This window comes from Pteropus medius, unplaced genomic scaffold (genome assembly GCF_902729225.1).
Source record: "Pteropus medius unplaced genomic scaffold, Ma_sr-lr_union100, whole genome shotgun sequence".
NCBI lineage: Eukaryota > Metazoa > Chordata > Mammalia > Chiroptera > Pteropodidae > Pteropus > Pteropus medius.
In genome coordinates, this window is record NW_024349801.1 from 789,686 (window position 1) to 812,086 (window position 22,401).

The window sequence follows — 22,401 nt, forward strand, 5'->3', positions numbered from 1 at the left end:
AGAAAAATGAACCCAGAGAGAATGAGCAGACACTGGTAAAATTTGTTAGCAAATTTAATTAACTATCGACTCTACATATTAATAATGCATTTTTTGTATTAAGGTAGAAAAAAAATGCTTGACTACAGTATAATAAGTAGGAAGATGGAGGGAGAGAGCATTCAGCATGCAGCCCTCATGTGCAAATATCCTTGATTATTTCGAAGGATGACAGAGATAACTTTAGACTTGCTAAAAAAATTTATAGTTAAATATGTATGTTAACATTTTTAAGGGTACTCAATTAAATGATAGGAAAAAATCTATAGCTTTCAAATCAACAGAGGGAAAAAAGAAAGAAAATTGTATTGATTGGACTGAACATAGAGGAGTAAACAGAAGCCATAAGTAAGGTGATAGAAATAAATCTAAAATATTAGTGAAGATAACAAATATTAAGGGACTAAGCCCATCTGACATTTAGTGATGCTCACCACGTACCAGGCCATGGTCTAAGTGTTACACGTACTGGCTTATTTGATCCTCACAACAAGCACATGAGCTAGGTACCGCCATGACCATATTTTGTAGATGGGGTAACTGAGGCCCCAGGAGGTTAAGGAATGTGAGCAGTGGCCACAGCTGGTAGAGAGCAGAGCCAGGGTTCAGACCGGAGCGTGCGGGTTCCCCAGCCTGTCCTTCCTCGGGTTCTCTGCCACCTTCGCAAATAGGTTCTTACACATACAGAGAGCCTACTGCTTGTCAGACGAAGACCTTCAATCTTGGTGGAAAGAAAACCATTGAAAAGCCACACAGAAAGCTGGGAAGTAAATGACAGGAAAGTGGAATGCTAGGAAGTACTAACCAAAGGAAAGATGACATGGTGATATTATCAGAGGAAACTGAATTCAAGGCAACAAGGAATTAATAGGGGATAAGGAGTGACTCAACATAGTGAGAGAAAGAACAATCTAAAAAAGAAGGTATAATAATTAGGAACTTGTAGTCATCTAACAACAGAACCTCAGAATATATAAAGCAAAAAGTGTTAATCGTGAGGAAAATTCACCAATCCACCATTAAAGTGGAAGATTTTAACAGGTCTCACTCAGAAATGGAAAAACCAAGCTAATTAAAAAAAAAAATTTAACAAGCATTTAGAAAATTTGAAAAGCACAGTTTCAAGACTAATTTTGTATATGCATGTGTATAAGTGTGTGCATATATCGAATGTGCAGAAATTTGCGTGGGCGTGAATATATATATATATATATTCCCGTAGCCAGCAAATAGAGAAGATACACTATGTTCAAGTACACGTAAAACACAAAAACTGACCACATACCAGGTTATAATCTATCGCAAGGAACTACTATCATGCAGATCACACCCTCTGACCACGATGTACTTAAATTTAAAACGAATGATAAATAAACTCCATATTTCACACACTCTAAGATGTACTTTTTTCTCATCATCTCTGAAGCCAAGATACATCTTACAATTGATGGCATGTTAGAGTTTAACTAGCAGTGTTTTTTTTTTCCTTTCTTAGTGGTACATAAAATAACAATGTGCATTACAATCAGCATCACTTTAGTGTTCATGAAAATATGGTAGTTTTAAAAAATGTATGGGATGCAATACTATCTGACTAGAAATTAATAACAAAAGAAAAAAATAAAAAGTTTTAAAATACGCTCCTGAACGCCTCTTTGGTATCAAAGAGGAAATAAAAATAGCAATTTTACACTATGAAAAATTATGATAATGACAACTTATGCACACCAAAACTTATGGAATGTGGCCAGAACTGTACTCAGAGGAAATTTTATTGCTTTAAGTGCTTTATTCTTAAAGAAAAAAGATAATAAATGATTTGGACATTCGATTTAAACATTAGAAAAAGAGCAAGATAACGAACCTTAAAATGGGATTAAAAATGAAAGGAGAAAGCACTGATTTTTAAGAGTTCAATATTAGGATGAATAAATAAACTCAACAGCTGTTTCTTAGAAAAGGTCAATAAAATATACAGCTGTCTGGTAAAGTCTAATCAAGAAAAGAAAGAGAGAAAAACAACATTAATGAGAAAGAAATAACCAGAGATGCAAAAACAAAATTTATTAAAATACAAGAATACCATGCGGAATTCTATGCTAATAAATTTTAAAATCTTGATTAAACGTATGATAGTCTAGGGAAGCAGAAGTTTTACAAGTAGAAAAGCTGAATAGAAAACAAGTGAAAAACAATCATCCCCCCCAGAGGCACTGTCCTTAGACATTTTTCACTGGAAAATTTCAAACCTTCAAGGTACAGAAATTTTCTATTCCACTTAAAATGTTCCAGAGGATAAAGAAAGGAGAAAAATTTCCTAATTAATTTTATGAATAACATATAACCCTGGTTTCAAAACCTGTCAAAGATGAAACAAAAATAAAATCACAGACTAATCTTGCTTATCACTAAATCCTAAATAAAAGATTGCAACAGACACACACAGCCCCCACCATCACCATCCCTAGCTCAAAATGTATGAAAATGCTGGATAAAATATAACATAATTAAATACATAATTGAGCTTGAAGGAAAGAAAAGGAAGTCCTTAGGTGCAAATAACCAAGAGAGAGAGAGCTGTCATGATAAACTGTCAGCTGGTGCCCCAGAGATGCCGAACAACAGATGGCAGACCCCAGAGGCCTGGGCCGGGGGTGTTAATGTCCACAAGGGGCAACAGAAACAGCCTGGGCTCCCCTAAGATGAGGAGCTGGAACTGAGCTCCTGCACAAAGCTCAGGCTCTAACACGGATCCCACCTCGCTGGAAATGGGGCTGGAAAACTCAACCCCTGTCTGGAGAAAAAGAAAAAATTGGGAGAGGTGGGGCGTTTCCAGAAAAAAACAGGAATCTCAAGCCTGCACCATGGCCATGGACTCCCAATTTATACTACCTGTGTAGTCCACGAATCCCCATGTACAGAAACAACAGAGAGATTGGGTTCCAACTGATTAACCCGTAGGAGCTTCCGGAAGAAACAATTTTTGAAATGTCCTGAAGGAACAGTTTCACAGCCCAGGAAGCAGAGGGCTATCATTTAAAAAAAAAAAAAAAAAATCACCAATGTTAAATTAGTTTGGATAATTTTTGCTTCTCTAGAATATCATATAGAAATTATAATCTGCTCAAGGAAATGGTTCACCATGAGGGAAAATCAGCTGATAAACAAACAGAAGGAGGTAGCACTCCATGAACCTGTGATAAGAAAAAAATCTGAAAAGACAACATAATTATGTTTTAGATAAGTGAGTAAAGGAAAACCTAAAAATAATGGAAGAACAGGAAACTACAAAAACAAGCACGTAGATTTGAAAGATCTCCATGGAATTTCTAGAAATAAAAAAATACAGTGACTGAAATTAAAAACACAACACAAGAGTTTAATAACAGATCGATGAGTAAACTAGGAGGTTTAGTGATCCGGGAGATAAATCTAACATAATCACCCAGAACGCCTATAAGAAAAATAGGAGACTGAGGTTGCAAGAGAATGGAACGGGAAGATCCCCCCAAATTAAACTAATCATCAAGGAGACGCTGGCAGAAATGCATCCCTAGGGACTGAAACAAAGTCAGATCCTTCTAGAAAACTTATAATAATGATCTTGAGGCAAAAATGGCAGTGTCAGTACAGGGTCTCTGGAGCATTCCAGGCAACACAGGAGGAGTGACCATGTGCCAGCAGCTATTTTAAGTTCTCTACGTATATAAATACACTTAATTATTACAACAACCTAAGTGTATGGTAATATTATTATGCCTAATTTATGAGTGAGAAAACTGAGAAATGGAGAGTTTAAGCAACTTTTCTCGGCTATTAAGCATTGAGGCAAAGTGAAATCCATATAGCTATCTGCAGAGTCTATATTCTTAACCATCATGCTATACTGTCCCTCATACATGTGGCTGGCAATTCAAAGGCTAATATTGAGAATAAAGGGGAAAAATTATTTGAAGAGATGATAACTGAAATTTTTTCAGAACTTAAGAAAGCCCTAAGATTGAATAAATAAGTGCTTTAACATCCAAGAAGGAGGAATACAATTATATACCAGATATATCTGAGTGAAGCTAAGGAACATCTAAACAAAGAGAGTGGGGGAAAAAAGCTAGAGAAAAAGACATTATCTACACAGGGCTGACAGACTGACTCCGGGCTTTTCTGAATAATAGTGGGGACAAGAACACAATGGAAAAGGTCTTCAAAAGGTTAAAAAATAATAATAATAACTATCATCTGACCATTTTAGAATTCTATACCCAGCTCACCCATTAAGGCAAAATTATATTTAAATTAACAAAGTTCAAGAGAGTTTACATAGGTCTTTTCTGAAAGAACTACTGAAGGGCTATGTGAGGCCATTGGAATAGGAACCTAGTGGAAGGACAGGATGCGATCAACAAGAGTGAGCAAAAAAGTTGGTAAGCAGCTATAAATCTAATCAATAATTGTAAATAATAACTAGAGTAATAATTATAAAAAATGGGAAGTTTGTTAACAATAAGTCACTAAAATTAGACAAAAGACATAAGATGGGAATATAACCAGAATCAAACTGTTCTATGAGCATTTTGCTATTTTGGAGAAGGTAGACAATTTGATTTCACTCATACTGTCTTTTAAACCAAGTATGCATATTAAAAATGTACAGGTAATCACTGGAAGAATAAAAAATAAAATGCATAACTTCCAAGTTGGTACAGGGAGCAAAAAAAGTAAAACAGAAAGAATAATCAATCCTTAGAAAACAGAAAAGATTTTAAAAAATAATAATAATAATAAAGCAAGGAAAGTAGAAAACAAAATAAAACAGAAAAAGAACGCAAATATATCAATAACCATAAAAAAAGATTAAACTTTCTGAGAGAAGCATTATAAAGAAATGTTGACAGTCAAGAGATACTAAAAAGATATACTATAAAAATAACAAAGAAAAGTTGTTTTTACAATAGTAATATAAGGCCAAATAGAATTTAAGGCAAACAAAGCATCAGTGGGGATTAAAAGAGTTATTACACAACAAAGATAAACTTCACTAGGAAGATATAATAATCTTTAGTCGGTATGCCCCTGATAACATAGCTTTTTAAAAGTATATAGTAAAGGCTGATAAGATTACAAAGAAAACTCAACAAATTCGTAACCAGATTAAGAGACTTTAACACATCTCACTCTGAAATTGGTAAATTAAGCAGCCGAAAATATTAAGAATATAAAAGATACAAACAATACAATTAACGAGACTGAGCTAAAGACTGTGTATAGATATAGATATGGATATGGAATTCTGCACCCAACAGTGAGAGGGTACATATTATTTCCAACATAATGGAACACAAAGTGACCATATACTAACCAGGGCACAAAGCAATTCTCAACTAAAATTAAAGAATCAATAGCACGCAAACCACAATCTCTGACTACAGTGCAATAAAATTGGAAAGAAGAAAAATATGCTCTTGAAATGTTTAAAAATCTAAATAATTCATGAGTCAAAGAATTACAGAGGAAATTACACAACTTCTGGCTACTGAACAAACAGTATAACAAAATAATTATGTACCCTTGCAAATTAAGATTAATCCAGAAATGCATTACAGAATGGCTCAATATTAGAATATCTATTAATATAATTTATTGCATCAATAGGTCGAAGGAAAAAAAACATGTTTATCTTCATGGACAAATTAAATACATGGGGGAGGGGAGCTCTTGATTATTTGTAAACACTATTAATATAAAATATTTTGATTTTTTTTAAGTTCTAAAAATCTTATCCCATGGATAGTGTCATGGTTAATGGTGAGACATTAAAGTCAGGAGTAGAACAAGGGAAGCCCACTACCATTTAATATTGTACTGGGGACACTTGCCAATTCAATTAAATAGGAAAAATTAAATAAATAACCCAAGTAAATAAAAAGCAGAAAGGAGTAAATCTTCATCACTTGGGTTAGTCAAGACCTTTTTAGACATAATACATAGCACAAGCCACAACAACAAAATAGTAAACTGCACGTCATCAAAATTAAAAACTTTTATGTTGCAAATGACACTATAAAAAAAGTGATAAGATAATCCACAGAATGGGATAAAATATTGGCAAATCGTATATCTGATCAGGAACTTGTATCCAGAATATGTAAAAAACTCTTACCACATGATAATTAAAAAAAAATTAATTTATGGGCGGAGGATCTGAATAGACATTTTTCAAAGATATACAAATGACCAATAAGCACATGAAAAGGTGCTCAACTTCATTAATCATTAGAAAAGTGCAAATAAAATACTCAATATAAATCAAATACTACTTCACACATACTAGGATGGCTGTAATCGAAAGGATAGACAATAACAAGTATTGGCAAGAAGATGGAGAAACTGGAACACTCATACGCCGCTGAGGGAATGCAAAATGGAGCAGCCATTTTGGAAAACAGTCTGGCAGTTTTTCAAAGGGTAAGAATAGAGTTCCCGAATGACCCAGGATTTCCGCTCCTCTACCTATGCCTCCCCAATGAAAACATGTTTACAAAAAAAATCTGTCCACGAATGTGTATACAGCAACTTCTATTAATAATAGCCAAAAGATGGGAACAACCCAAATCTCATCAATTCACTAAAAGATAAAATGATAAATATGGTATATACATTACAATGGAATATTATTTAGCCATAAAGAAGAATGAAGTACCACAGTATGCATGAACCGAGAAACCATTACACTAAGTGAAAAAAAGCCAAAAAAGACCACTTATTGTACAATTCAATTTACATTAAGTGTCCAGAATAGTAAAATTTATAAACAGAAAGTAGATTAGTGGTTGCCTAGGACTGAGAAAGCATAACTGGGGTGCGACTGCTAATATACACAGGGTTTCTTTTTGGGGTGATGAACATGTTCTGTAACTGACTGTGTGGTAGTTGCACGACTATGTAACATACTGAACACCACCGAATTGTAAAATTTAAATGGGTGAATGGAATCGTATGTGATTCGTGTGTGTGTGTGTGTGTGTGTGTGTGTGTGTGTGTGTGTGTGTGTGTGAGAGAGAGAGAGAGAGAGAGAGAGAGAGAGAAAGACTTTCAGATTCCAATTATCAGACTTGCACCAACCATTCTGCTCCTCAGCTTTTACCACAGGTTAGGTGTCTGTGCCCCGAGAGCCAGTCCCTCCGCGTCCACCAGCTCCAGGGCTCTCTTACCTCCTCAGGAACTTGGCCCCAGCACGTCTCTCTTGTCCTACCTATAGAATTTTTCACATTCTATTAGATCATTCCCATCAACACAAAAACATGCTGTTATTTCTCTCATCCTATAAACAAAAACAAAAATAAAAACCCTCTCGACCCCTCTTTCCATTTCTTTGCTCTTCATTGCAGCAAAATATGAGTTACCGAGATTCACAATCTCATCTCTTCTCACCCTCTCACAGACCCGCTTAAATCAGAATGTTCTTCCCCCGACTCCACCAGAGCTGCTCTTGTACATTGCTGAATCTATTGGTCAATCCTTGGTCCTCGTCTTACTTGACCTGCCACCAGCATTTGACACAGGTGACTACCCGCTCCTCCACGAGGCACATTCTTCACCTGGCTTCTAGGACACAATACTCTCCTGCTTTCTTCCCACCTCACTGGTCACTTCTTGATCTTTTATTGGTCCCTCCGCGTCTCTCTGATCTCTCTATGTTAGAGTATTCTAGGTCTCATTTATTGGTCCTCTTTTCTTCTCTCTGTACTCACTCCTTTACTGACCTCGGTCAGTCTTATGGCTTCAAAAACCATGTGTTGATGACCCCTAAATTTCTATCTCCAGTTCCGATCTCTCCCTATAACTCCAGGCTCGTATATCCAAACAAATCTCCAACGTCTGCAGTTGGATGTGTGTTGGACATCTCAAATACAGTGTGTCCTCAACTGAACCTTCTCCAGCTCCTGTTCAGCTCACTCACTCCCTTTCCCATTTTAACCGTGGGTAACTCCATCCTTCTCGTTGCTCAGACCAAAAGCTTTCTTTTCCTCACACCCCATCTAATCTGTCAGGAAATCCGGTTAGCTCTGCCTTCAAAACATATCTGGAGTCTGACCCGTTCTCTCCACATCACTGCCACCGGTTTGGCCCAGACCATCAGCTCCTGCTGGGTGGGACAGCCTGCCAGCTCTCTTTCCTCTTCCTCATGGAAGCAGGAAAAGAGTGATCCTCTCAAAACACAATTCTATCATGGCACTCCTCTGTTTAAACCCCGCAGTTGCTCCTCACCTCACTGGTAGTAAAGTCAGATTCTGTGTCCCGCCCTGCAAGGCTCCAGTCATCTGCCCTCTGCCCATCCCCCAGCCCCCACCTCTGTGGCCTCATTCCCAGCTGCTCTAGCCCTCCATCTCTCCACCTCGTGGCCGTTTTTCACTCCTGCCTTAGGACCTTTCACTAAGTGCCCCCTCTGCCTGGAAAATCTTCACCTAGATCAGGATTCCTTCAACCTCAATGCTATTAACATCTGGGGCCAGGTGATTCTTGGTTGTGGGGGCTGCCTGTGCATTATAGAATGTTTAGCCTGGCTTGTACCTGGTAGATGCTAGTGGCAACCCAGATGCTGTCAGATTCCCCTGCGGGGCACAGCTGCCCCAGGTTGAGAACCACTGATCTAGATCATGTGTATGGCCTGTGACCTCACATCCCTCAGACCTCATCTTTGCTCAAATCTCACCTTCTCAGTGAGGTCCACCCTGACCACCCCATTTGTCCTTCCACCCATCCCTACCCCCCGCCCCACACCTCTAGCCGTCCCTTACCCTGCTTGGCTTTTCAAAGCAACTACCATGTTGGCTTCATGGGGGCTGGGAAATTCCTCTGCTTTGTCTCCTGACGTGACCTCCAGTACCTAGAACAGAGCCTGGCACACGAAGGGTTCTCAATAAACATTTGTTGAATACATGGATCAGAAAACTCAGTAGGGTAAAACAGAATAAATAAAGTAAAAGGTCAATTTATCTACAAGTTTATCTTAAATTTATCTATAAATGAAACAACTCCAATCCACATCTCTATTGGATATTATTTGAAACTTGACCCAATATTTTTAGAATGCAACTAAAATCATAAAAATGTGATATCACACAAGAATAATGAGATATGCCCTCTAAGATATTAAAAAATGTGTTCATAAGCTACAAACATTAAAATAGTGGCTTCTGGTATGAGAACAGACAGACTAAAACAGAAGAATCTCAAAGTAGCCCCAGTAAATGTAAGAATTAAGCAAATGATGAAGCCGGCCAGCATTTTAAAAGAGTAAGCAAAGAGTGAGTGCTCAATAAATGATGCTGGGACAATTGGTTGGCCATTTTACTTCTGCAGTGTACACATGTTCTGTAGAAATATGGAGGTAGTGATACATGCTGGGGAAACAGCCTGGAGAGTTTTCGGTGGTTGCCTCTGGGGAGCAGGACTGGGAGGGGCCGGTGAGGAATGAGGCAGAGGATGCTGGGTTTATTATAAGCCTGTTATTATCTATGCTCTTTAAACTACATATATGCGTTACTTTGATGAAAATAAAAGTTATTTTTTTAAAAAGCAATAAGCATGCCCCCTTTTAACCTATCAAATTGACAAAGGTTTTTAAAACGAAGGTTTGCTGGTGTGCAAAAAGGCACCCTCATGCACTGCTGGGTCTTTCCAGAAGGTGATTTATCGGGAAGCATTAAAAGTCTTAAAACCATGCATACCTTTGAGCTAACAATTCCACTGCTAGGAATTTATTCTGAAATGACACAAAGGAATACGCTCACTCCAACATGCTTTAAAATCGAAAAACAAAAATGAAAACCACCAAAATATCCAAGGGGGAACCGTTTATATAAATGATGATAAATTCGCATGACAGAACGCCGTGCAGGTGTCAAAAGCAGGATGGAAATAGATCCATGACCAGGGAAAGGCATTTGTGATATATAAAGTGATCAAACAGGTTATGTGCAATAGGCATAAAAATTATTGCATTTTTATAAAATGAATGTGACTTATAAGTTAATGTATATAAAGCGGTTTAAACATAAGATACTCCCTCTCTGTGACAATATGTGGGAAGCCCAGATCCAGAGATGGGCTGGGTGGTGAGACTTCTATTTTCCTCTTTTTCCTCCTGTTAAAGCATTTCTGCGGGGAATTGCTAAGACTTGTGAAGGTGGAGGCAGCAGGGCTGAGGTGAGGTCCCTCAGATGTGGAGCGGGGGGCCGCATAGGCTCCTCTGCTACCCACTCATCCAATGAGCCCCAAACTCAGTGGTTCAACTGGCCAGGGCTGGGCTTGCTAGGATCCGACCACAGTCAGAGCCCTGCCAACAGCCCAGATGGGCACAGCCCGAAAGGCGAGGGCCTCCTTCCAGCAGATGGGGGTAAGGGGGCAAGACAGAGGCCACATTTGGGCAGACCACAGTTGCCTGCAGCCCAGCAGCTCTGCAGCCGTGGCTTGCAGTCATGGCAGTGACTGTCCCTTTCTGGGGCTCTGGCCCTCACTGTCCAGGTGGGAAATTGTCTACTTTGCCAGAGAAACTCTGGACTCTAAATCCTCTAGCCCAGAAGCAAAACACAGTTCACAGGCTTATTGTCTGGTCAGTGTAGGACTTTGATTTTAAATTTTGAATTAGTCTACACACTGTAGAAGGGATTTCATATAAAATCTACCCTTTTGGCCACCCTGAACCCCCATCCCTTCCTGCGATGACAGCTGGAGCTGAGTTCCACTGTCCCCTTCCAAAGCGGCAAGTGTCCCCAGGTATCTCAGATTATACAACTTCCTTGCCAGGAGGCCCGACTGCACTGGGGTCTGAATGTTCCACCTCAGCTGCCTCACGCTCTCGTCCCACATTACCAGGCCCCCCTTCCCCACCACTGTCAGCTGTGGGAACCAGTGTCCACACCCCAGTGTCCACAGCCCCTGTTCTGCTCTGCCCCTTTGGGACATCGGGTTGCTGTTGCAAAAAATCCCTCCAAGTCCGCCTCACTCCCAGAGCCGTGTGGTGTGGCTGCATGGATCCAGGGGGGCCCTTTGGCCCTGATGCTGCTCAAACCCTGTGCAAGGAGTGTGGGCCGAGGGCATGACGTGGTCAGCACCTCGCCACAGCCCTGTGCTCAAGAAGGGGGCACAGAGCAGAAAGAAGGATCCCGGTTTTTGCGGACTTTTATCCCAGCGGATGACACTCACCAGGCAGACAGTTTAGGAAAACTGAAATCCCTAAGAGCGGGTATTGTGGGCTGAGTTGCCTAGAAATCTGTGGCTTATCAGAGAGGGTTCTGGGAGGAGGGCAGGGATGCACAGAGGGAGAAGCCGCCACGCTTCCTGACTGAGGACAGGGCTCTCAGGGTCTGGGAAAGTCACGTCAGCCAGTGGCTGGATGCAGGGTGGGGTGTAGCCTTGGGCAAGGCGCCCACCCAGGCCGAGGGCAATTCTTGTTGGGGCCACTGGGAGCCTCAATCCCAGATTTTCCCAGCAGCCCCATGGAAAGTGCGGGCAGAGCACCCTCGAGGTCGGCAAGGAAGTGTCCTAGAGAGAGGGGTGCCAGATAAGTGACAGAGGGCTGCCTCACTGGAAGGGGGGAGGTCCTTATGGGAAGGGTTAGAGACACATGAGGAGAGCACACCGAAAATTCAGTCACATCCTAGCATTAATTTGAAACAGAACATTAATTCTGACTGTCATTAGAGTCCATTTCAATTTTGTAATAACATAAAAAGTTAAGAGTCTAATTTATTCATACAAATCTTGTTAGCATCCAATTTCCACATAATGTAACATATTCCTTAAAAAGCTGACAAAGCAGGAGAAATTAAAAACGTAAAAGAAGACATCCTTGGGTGCTCACTGCCAGAGAGTCAAAGGTGAGGCGGGGGAGAGCAGGGTGGCTCCAGAAAGGGCTGGAAGCTTGGAACAAGAACCAGCAGGCACCGGAGAGGTGGGCTGTGCCACTCGACGAACCTGGGGCTCCCATCACGTCCCAGACTGCCCCAGAGACACTGTGGAGGCTCCTCCTCACCCCCTCCAGGGCTCCCATGCGTCCCATCACGTGTCCCTGCCCTTCCTGCTCTACAGACAGCTCCCTAGCACGCTCCTCGGCAAATCCATCCTCGAGAGCCTGTAACTCCTCTTAATTACATGTCTACGATGTTTGCATTAGATAGCTGTCACCCTGTAATTTACCCGTACACGGGTTTTAATTGTACATTAATCTTTCCTACACGCCACTCCTCTGCTAGAATCTGTAACAGCAGCAGTTTGGACCATTTTGTTTATTCCTCAACCAAAAATAGCTGATGAATGTAATTGCGGATCGTCCCTCCCCTTCTTTTCCAGGATTATCTGCTGTGTGCTAGGGCTGGAGAGGCTCCTGTCACCTGAGGGTTGCCTTTAAAGAAAACATTGGACTGTTCAGTAGCTGACACATTTCAGAGTGAAGGTCAGCAGCAACAAGCCATCTTCCGGTCACCTGTCATGGGGCTCCCAGGGCACCCCTTCACACATCCTTTCTCTCAAGCTCCAGCCTGATGGGTGCTGGGAAGACTCACCTGGGGACTAAGCGCACAAAAGGACAGAGGGCAACGTGAGAACCTAAGGAATCCGCCAGCCTGGAGGTTCCAAGGTCACTTGGAAAACCACGAAGGAGAACTATAAATTACAAAGCCCTGGATGGCTGCCAGGGCCCCAGGAAGCTACATTTAGCATATCATTCTCCTAGCAGCAGCAGGAAGCCTTAACTCCCTTTCCGAGAGAATTTGAATGGAATTTGTTACAAGAACATTGTGATTGAAATATCATCAATTGGCTTTTCATGACAACTCTGCGATAGATTGCAATTGCAATGGGGTGCGTGCGTGCGTGCGTGCGTGCGTGTGTGTTTGGGGTGGCTGTTATGTTCTCCACTTGGCCGAGGTGGCTATAAGAGAGCTCCATACAATATTTATGAAATCCAAATGAAGCCCTACACTGGCAACGAGCTGATATCATAACACAGATTTCAAAAACGCCTTGACATTTGCCCAAGATCAAATTTCCCCCTGCGAAAACCCACGAGGCTTTGTGCTGACAGCGGTCTGCACACTCTCCCCCCTCCGGCAACCTTCTTCATTAAGCTCGGGTAATTAACACTGGGACGAGAGGAACGGAGGGACTGGAGTGGTGCAGGCAGGGAAGTCCACTTTTCCTTGGCAGGAAATGTGAGCAGTGGTTTTCAGTGGTGAAAGACAGGAGTTTTGATCGTTTTTATTGTTAAACACTTTCCAATGTACAAAACAAAGTGTGGCGATCTCCTTACTGACGAGGCTTTGCAGTATGTATTTGAAGGAAGAGAGACATGCTGCTATGATCCATCACACATCAGCCCAGGAAGCAAAAAAACAAGAACAGGAAATGTATTTTTTTTTGGAGCCACAGATCTCATTTAGGCACAATCTTAGATTCGTTTTAGGAGACCCTGCTCGGAAAGGCATCATCAGCCTCCCATGTCCTGGGTTACAAGTTATTTCCAAAGTGGTCCCTTAGGATAGGGGTCCCCAACCCCTGGGCTAGGGACCTGTACTGGTCTGCAGCCTGTTAGGAACCAGGCTGCACAGCAGGAGGTGAGTGGCAAGCGAGCTAAGCTTCATCTGTATTTGCAGCCGCTCCCCAGCGCTAGCATCCCCACCTCAGCTCCACCTCAGATCATCAGGTACTAGATTCTCATAGGAGCACCGGTCCCTGGAGCCAAAAAGGTTGGGGACCACTGCCTCGGGACATCCTCTGCCCCAAAGGGCTCCTCCTACCTCTCTCTATTGAGGCTTTCGGAGACAAAGGCTCCCTGTGTACCAGGACCCAGAGTGGTGAAATATGGCATAGGATCCAGGCCTGAAGTCCCCAGAGTGTTTACGAGTAAAAGGCAAGGGCGATTTAGTTGGTTTTTGATAAACACTTCATACTGCACATCCTAAGAGAAGCAGAATACTTGTCAAGCGTGCATCTTTATGAGCTGTCCGCCTATAAACCTTGCACGAAAGGTCCGTGCTTAATGTTGCTTTGGCAGTAAATTGGTGCGATGCGATGCGCGGGTCTGCTGCATCAAATTAGCATCGACCCATAAAACGTTACTGAATGATTCCTCAAATCTGCCAAGTCTTCAAATCAATTTTGGAGAAAGTGTCGGGGTTTTTTTTTTTAACTTTGATAAACCTTTCATATTAGTTATCGCAGAAGAGCATAAACCTTTCTAATCTGTCTTTCTACTAAAAAAAGGTGTTGTTTTTCCCAAACTGCTTTTAGCTCTTCCATCTTCGTACACCCGCCTCCACATCGCATAAACAATGCGTGTGTCGTGGATTCTCTGTTGTCCTATTTTAGAGTGACTGGTATTTGGTTCACACTGTCCATGCTCCGTGATCTGGCAGCTTGGAGAGAATTTCTACTGGCACCAGGATAAAGTTCTCACCCCTGGCCTTGGACATGCAGTTCCAAGCTTGCCTCCTCCAGGAAGACTTCTATAATTCACCAGTGAACTCTGATCATTACCCTATGCCCTCATGTGTTGGGTGAACTAGACCACATTCTTCTGGGGGCTCAATGTACTTTCTTCCCTGAGGACTTACATCACATGGCCCCTCAGGGGTCATCTCCCCTTCTCAATCTTTGAGGGCCAGCCCAGTCCTCCCTCCTCTGCGGAGCCCCCAGCAGATGCCCCAGCCAGAATCCCTTGCCTTCGTTCCTCAACCTCACAGGTCTCAGCCACCCCAGTCACTCCCACTGGCTGCATCAGAGTTGACTACGAATCTGCCTCTCTCCCCTGGGGCAAGGACAGAACCTGATTTGAACCCCAGCGGACTGACCCAGAGCTCTCATCTCCTAGGCCAAGCTGCTTTCCAAATAACTATGTCAGACTTGAAGAGAAAGGGAACGAGCCACAACCAAAGAAAGGAGGCTGTATCATGGTCTCCATCAAAATGTAATGTGGCAGGATTGGAAGAGGTGGTGAGAAACTGGCTTTGGAGATGGGAGAGATCATTTATAGGAACAGAGCCCCAGGATAGGTGTGAGAGCCCAACTTCCAGAACCCTCCCCCATAGCCCCCCAGGCTCCCAACAAATCCTCATCAAGCCATGTGGGGTGAGAGAGGACAGAGGCCAACAGGCAGCGCTTTGTCCTCTGGTCCTTCATTCAGCGGGTATTTATGGGGCCCCACTCTGTGCCAGGACTGTTCTAGGCACTGAGACACAGCAGTGAACATGACAGACAGGATGGTTCCAGTGCTCGTGGGATCTGTGAAGGGAAAGAAAGATGAGCCCCAGAGAGACTGATGGATCGATCACAAGAGTCCATCTGGTGACTGGCGGCTGGAGTATGGCCTAGTACCTGCAGCTCTGACGAGCTCCCCAGGTGATTCTGGGGCAGGTGGCCAGGTTCCCAGCCTCATCCAGAGAAACACCTACCTGCTCCACCTACTGCCTTCCAACATGGCAGATTCAAACCTGCCCAGCAAAGGAAATCATCAGCATCCCCAATATTTAAGACATTTACAATTTGGAGACAGAAGTGAGCTTTCAAATTTGTTGAATAATGTTTTCAAGTTCAACACACCCTTGGCAAAAAATATACTGTATTAGTCATCTTGTAATAAAATTAAAATCACAGCGCGATACCTTTACGTCCTCAGAGAATGGCTAAAATCTAAAAGACTGATAACACAGTGTCGAAAAGGATGTGGAGCAACTGGAACTCTCATATATAACTGGTGCTGATGGCGGGGGCAGGGGATTCACACAACCGCTTTAGAGAAAACTGTTTGACAGGAACAGAGATGAACATGTGCCTATCCCAACACTTAGCAATTCTCTTCTAAGTACATACTTATTAAAATGTGAACATATGCCCAAGAGACACAGGCAAGAATGTCGCAGCAGCAGTGTTCGTAATAGACCAAGACTCTGAACAATCCAACTGTCATTCAAGAGGAAGATGGATAAATAAATTGGGATTTATTCACATGATGGAATCCTAGACAGTAACGAGAATGAACAAACAATAACTATTCACAGCAATGATGGTAAACCAGACACAAAAGTGTACAGAGTTACTATTCCACTTATATCAAGTTTAAAAACAAGGAAAACCAATCAATATCACAAGTAAGGAGAGCAGTTACCCTGGGGGAGGAGAAGTGCCTGGAAGGGGTCATGGGCACCTCTGGGACGCTGGTCACTTTCTGATTCCCACTCTGTGCTGGCAAGCGGACCTGTTTTGTTTGTGGATATTCACTGCATTGTTCACACGATCTGTGCACTTTTTGGTGTGCATACTGTGCTTGGAATAAAAAGTTTTAAAATGTACTGAACGCAAGACACGAAAAAGGTATTGACAGAAAACTGCTTAGAAAGAGGGCGGGACTTGAGGGGACATTAGCCAGTAGGGTCACATGCCTCCTAAGCCTTTGTTATATCACCAGGCAAGGCCATTGATCAACATGATTCCTTGCACCCAAGATGAAGGACTGAGCCAGCCTCAGCTGAGAGATCAAACACGGGAGATAATAATAATAATAATAATAATAATAATAATAATAACAACAACAACAACAACAACAACGATGACGACGACAATGATGATGATGATGGCAGCTGTCATTGATTGTGGCCTACCTGGCTGATAAGGCACAACAGCTCTGTGAGGTGGATTTCTATTGTCATCCTCACTTGTAGATGAGCAAACTAAGTCCCTAGACCACATAGTGATCTAGTGGTAAAGCTGGGATTTGAACCAAGGAGGTCCGATTCCAGGTGCTGGCTTCAGGCTGTCTATCTACACCGATTGAGTCATAACCCTGAGGTGGCTGCGTGGGGTGGAGCTGGTTGCCAATGCTGTCTGTCGCCACTTTAATTCATGGCAGAAGGAGTTGAGAAGAGTTAAATAATAGGCATAGATTGTGCTTTCACAGGATGAGTGGTCATGTAATTAATATTGCAGATGATGCCAACCCTCAGGAGGTCAAATAATAGCAGTGGAGACTGAGGAGATGGCAAGATGGGCCCGATCTGGAGAAGTGTAGTTTACCGTGCACACAAAGGCAAAAATCCACACCTGGACCACTTTCCCGGGAAAAAGGCATGTGAGTGGCTGCTGTGAGGGATGGCAAAGTGCCTACGACCACTGACAACAGGAGCCTCTACACCCAGTGGTGGAAGTAGGCTCAGTCCGCAAGCACGATGTGGGAGGGGACATCCAGGTGAGATCACAATGTGTCACCATGCCCCACATCCACACCGCTCTTAGCCCTGAGCCAGCCTCTTCCAGACAGATTCGAATAAGACATAGGAAAGCTGAGGGAACCGCTAAGGGACGCTCCTTGGAAGCAGAACTAAAATTGAACCCAGTTGTGCATGAAGAAAGGGGCAGAAAGGAGTATTCTTGGTGAGGGTGTCAGAGGAGCCTAGAACACAGGCCTCAGCCAGCCACAGGCGGGCTATGTCACCCACTGGCTCAACCAGTGTAGACTGAGTGCCTGCTTTAAGCACTGGCTCAAACAGTTTAGGCAGATGGCTTGCATAATGCACTGACTTGATCAGTGTAGACAGATTGCCTGAATCATATGCTGAGTTCAACTGGTGTAAACAGATGGCCTGCATCAAGAACTGGGCTCAACCAGTGTAGACAGAGTGCCTGCTTTGTACACTGGCTCAACCAGTGTAGACAGACTGCATCTCACATTGGGCTCAGTCCCCTCGGCTCTGGGAGACAGAACCTGATGGCCACTGCCTGAGTGGAAACTGAAGTCTGGGCTGAGCTCAACCACAGAGAAATTCACCAAAGCCAAAAAGAGTTTGAGAGCTCTGAACCTTAGGCAAGGACCCTAACCGCAGGAGGGGCAGGCATGGACTATACGGAAGCTGCTCACGCCTTAGACTCAACCAGTGTAGGTAGATGGCCTGCATCACACACGGTCTCAGCTAGTGTAGACAGAATGCCTGTATCACATAATGGCTTCTCCGGTGTAGACAGACTGCACAGTTTAGCTCTCACTCTGCCTGCCGGCAACAATCACTGAGAATCTTCTCCATGCTAAACTCGTCACGGCCAGCAGCTGGAGACAGCAGTATTTGCACCAGCATTGTGACCTCCTGTGTTTGTTTGGCCTCCTCTGGGCCGAGCAGGAGGCTCTGCACATGGAAGGGCCTCAGTCAGTATTTGCTCGGTGCCTGAATGCTCCCCTCAGGAGCACAGGAAGCAAAGCCTCACCTCTCAGGGTCGGAGGAGGGTCTCAGGGATCACAGGTTTGGAAAGATGGATCTTGTCCAGGGAGATGAATCAGCCCCCACAAAGAGGCAACTTTGAAAGTGGGGAGGACTTGTCTGCCAAGTATGAGCCAATCTGAGCCTAGGCTACGGGCTGCTGGCATAGGAGCTCTCCTGTGTTCCCTTTCCACTGAGGAGCACCTGTGCACGTCCAGTGGTGGTTCACGATGAGGGCAGTGACCAGAATAGGAAGGAAGACCAATCTGATGGGTCCACTCTCTAGGCAAAGAGCCCAAGCGTTGGAGGAATTGGCCCCAGAGAGGCCTGGGGCCCAAGGAATACACCTGTACCTCCTAGCATTCTCTTCTTGGCTCTCGTCCCTTCCGTCCCTGAGTCTGGCCCAGCTAGGGAGGAGCTGGCTCAGGCCCAGGCAGAGTGAGGACAAGGTGACAGCGACCTGGGCTGTTGCCTGCAGCTCAGCGGCAGCTCGGCGCAGGGCCTGAAGCCAGCAGCGTGGGCACAATGGGAAGCGGGGTGACTCACAGACCTGCTCTCCCACCCCAACTCTCAAAGACAGAGTTGTGTGGACTGGTGGTGTCTGCAGGGAGGCTGGGGCCTGAGCTGAGCTGCAGACAGCCTCGGGGAATGCACCGACATCAGGGGGAGTTTGGGAGCTCTGAGTCTCGGGCAGAGTCCCTCGCAGAGGGTAGAAGCAGGTACAGACTGGTTTCCACAGGTAGGGGGGAAAGGAGAGAGAGCTGGCAATGAGGGAAGGGCATAGGAGAGGAGATCTTTCTGGGGCAGGCGCCAGCCAGCTGCCAGGTCAGATACAAGTGGGTAGTAGGTAAAGGACCTACTGGGACACCAGTAAGCTAGGTGGATGACAGTCAGGCCAAGAGGAAGGTGGGCATCAGAGCACCTTGTCCTCACCAGAGAGCACTGGGCACGGGGCACTTACTGAGTGATGAACGACAAGGGCTTAGAGGAAAGTTGGGAGGTGAGGCAGGTGGGCAGCGGCACAGGGACAAGGCCACATGAGCATCTGCCCGAGCTCCCAGCCCTGGAGGACTTAACCCAACCAGAGTGGACAGGCGCTTGGTCCAGGGGGCTCTGCCTCAGAACACGAACAGCTTAGCTCCCAGTCACGATCCAGCGGCCATGGTCCCAAACACCCTCCCCATTTCCCCTCCCGTGCCTAATCCAGCATCAAGCCCTGGTGGATACATGTCCCCCATTCCTCTTTAGGACCACGATCACCTTCCAACAGGATTACTGCAGCAGCTCTCTCCTCACTGGACTCCTTCCTGTGCAGCAGCTGGTGGGATCAAGTCCCAAAGTCCCTCCCTGGCCTTCAAAGGCCCTATACCCCGCCTATGTCTCCAAACCCATCTCCCCTCCTTCATTCTGCTGGCCACATGGGCCTTCCCACAGCTCCTGGAAGGAGCTCCATGCTCCCTCTTGCTCATTCCCATTCTGTGCCAGGTAAGCTCCCTCCCTCCCTTCCTTCCACTCCTCCCTGCTTAGTTCCAGCTCCTTCTACAGATCTCAGCTGAACTGTGACCTCCTCAGGAGGTCCTCCTGATCCCTCAACCTAGGCCAGATTACTCTGTTTTAGGTCTCATACCCACCTGGCCGTGTCCTTGATGCTTATCATAGCCTAGAATCACAAATGTGTTGGTTATTTGTTTAGTAATGGCATTGCTGCCAGAGCATGAATCAGTGAGCAATGAATGAAGGATGAGGAAATTTCTGTCCCACCAGACTACAAACCCCACAAAGATAGGGACCGCTCTTAGTTTCACTCATCTCATGTCCCCAGAGCCTGGCACGATGACAGACACCTAATGCATGCTCAATAAATGTTCACTGATGACAGAACGAAGGACAGGGACAGCAGGTCTGACACTGGAAGTGTGGGATGGAGAGTCATTTGGCTTCAGGTTTCAATGTTGACAACTCTCATTTAGTTCAAATAAATGTCACCCGCCAGGGCCAGTTCTGGCCATGGCTTGGCAGGGACAGGATGCCTTTCCCTTAGTCGCCAGCAACAAGAAGCGCGCATCTCTTAGAAATTCGTGGCCTTCGAGGTGAGGAGGAAGAATGCTGGAACCCAGGATGCTGGCCTGGGAGGCTGTGTCTGTCACTCCCCGTCCCTTGCCTGCATATAGACACTCTCTGACTTCCTGAAAGGCGGCTTTCGAGATGGAATCAGGGCTGCTTCTCATTGTCAACCCACCTGGATGCGGACTTCTCCACGCTGTCAGTGGCTGAGGTTGCATTTGTGGCCAGCAAGTCAGGCTAGAGCTCCAGATCACAAATGACAGGTAGTTTCGTACAGGGTAAAAATCACAACTTTTTGCCATGACCCATTTGTAAGTCCCTATCTTCTCCCACGGTGATTTACTGACAGCGGGATCGCACATCCTCCAGCCAGGAAGGAATGATTTGGCATCTCCTGTGTCTTCTGCCACCTAAGCTAATGCAGCTCTGTCCCCTGGCTGTTTGAGCCCAACGACTTCCTCTGCCTTTGGGCAGCTTGTCCTGAGAAAGAAGGAACAAGGCTGCTCTGGAGTCAGGCAAGTCCTGCAATGACTCCAAAGACAGTGCCAGGGAGCCTCCCATCACCAGGCTGTCACCACACAGGCTGCCTGCCCCCAGCAAACTTCCGAGGGCTCTGGGACACCGTTGCCACCTACACATCCAGACAAGCGTCCTCTATATTCTTTTTTTTAATTTCTTGCTGTCCCACAGCAGGGCCACGTTAATCTCCTTGGGTCAGCGCTTCATAAATCTCCTGTTTATATCGCATTACCTCTGATTAGCTAAAAGGCAAGCCACTTGTTTCACACAGTATTTACTGACGCTAATTGCCAAGGTCGTTCATTAAAGAGATGCCATAAACTTGCGTCCACTTTCCTGCCCATAGGTTCCCTCCCTGCTCTACGTTTCTCCAATGTGGCTGCCACACATGAGTAAATCGGGAACGTGCAGGGGTGTGGTAAAGACAGGTGTCTCAGACTCCAGGCCAGGCAGGAGATGGGGCACTGCCCCTTCCTTTGCCAGTCCCCACAAGACTCCAGCACCCACCTCAGATGCCTCCCACCAGATACATCAGCGAACAACGATAAAAGCTCTAAGCGACCATCTCTTTGATCCTCAAACCCACAAAACGCCTATCAGGCCACCGCTGGCACAGTCAGAGTAGAATGCACAGAAGCAGCCTATACAACGTTTTCAGTCAGGAGAATCTCACTTTCCTCCTTTCAAGTGAATTGAAAGTAAATTCTAAGATGAGCCCACCAGGCTCACTTTCCCCACAACCATACAGCACAAAAGTAGTTGCCGAACTTTTCCAGACTTATTAGCTTACATAAACAGAGCTTTGAATAAATGTTTAAAAAATGAAATTCCCTTGATACTCTGTAATCAGTAAATGTTCATTACGGAAACACAGCAAATACGCCTGAAATTTCCCAAGTGGTATTCTGGCTATAAGATTAAAAAGGCATCTCTGACAGCAGGCTGAGTTACAAAGCAGCCTCCTCCGGTCACAGGCCAGGAAAGCTCTGTCAAACCCAGGAGGTCAGACAGGCCTGCTCCTCCCCCAGCCAGAGCCAGAATCAGAAGATGCTCCTTTTGCCCACTCAGAGAGTTTCTAAATGAGCCCCCGCACCAGCTGATGGATGTCTCTCTATAAATAATTAATCCTTGACCTTGCTTTAAGCCTTGACTTTTTAATTTGGGGTCTTTTTAAAAATCAATACCTGGGGAACATAATTCACTCTTGTGGAGTCTGAATCCAGGTAAATAAATCAATAAGCTGTGCCATCCATGTGTCCAAGAGTGAACGGGCCAGGCAATGGGATGGGTTCAGACTTTGAGGTTTTCTGCGTTCAAATGCTATTGAATTATTGATCATCCTGCGAGGCTCCATCTCTTTAGGTCTGAATTTTATCCCTCTGTGAGTTACTTCACAGAGATGAGACTGATGAAGGCTCTGGAATGTGCTTCCAACTCCCCTCAAGGGCTCCCCAGACCTTGTCCCTGCCATGCGTAGTGGGCTGTATGTATTATAAGAGGGTCTTCTCCAGGGACCTGAGTGTCACCCTTTCCTGCT

General features: G+C 44.6%; 1 protein-coding gene across 3 annotated transcripts in view; it reads right to left on the reverse strand.

Moving 5' to 3' along the window:
- Positions 1 to 22,401, reverse strand: part of CHST8 (carbohydrate sulfotransferase 8) — a 113,444-nt gene that overhangs the window by 89,180 nt on the left and 1,863 nt on the right. The window contains exons 1-2 of one of the 3 annotated variants that reach the window (XM_039888582.1): positions 8,835 to 8,845; positions 7,248 to 7,288 (exon numbers count right to left, since the gene is read on the reverse strand). The exons of 1 other annotated variant lie outside the window; for it this stretch is intronic. The gene's annotated coding sequence lies outside the window, so the exon portion shown is untranslated. Of the gene's footprint in view, positions 1 to 7,247; positions 7,814 to 8,834; positions 8,846 to 22,401 lie in introns of those variants that run through there. One more of the 3 variants, XM_039888583.1, reaches the window with a different exon arrangement.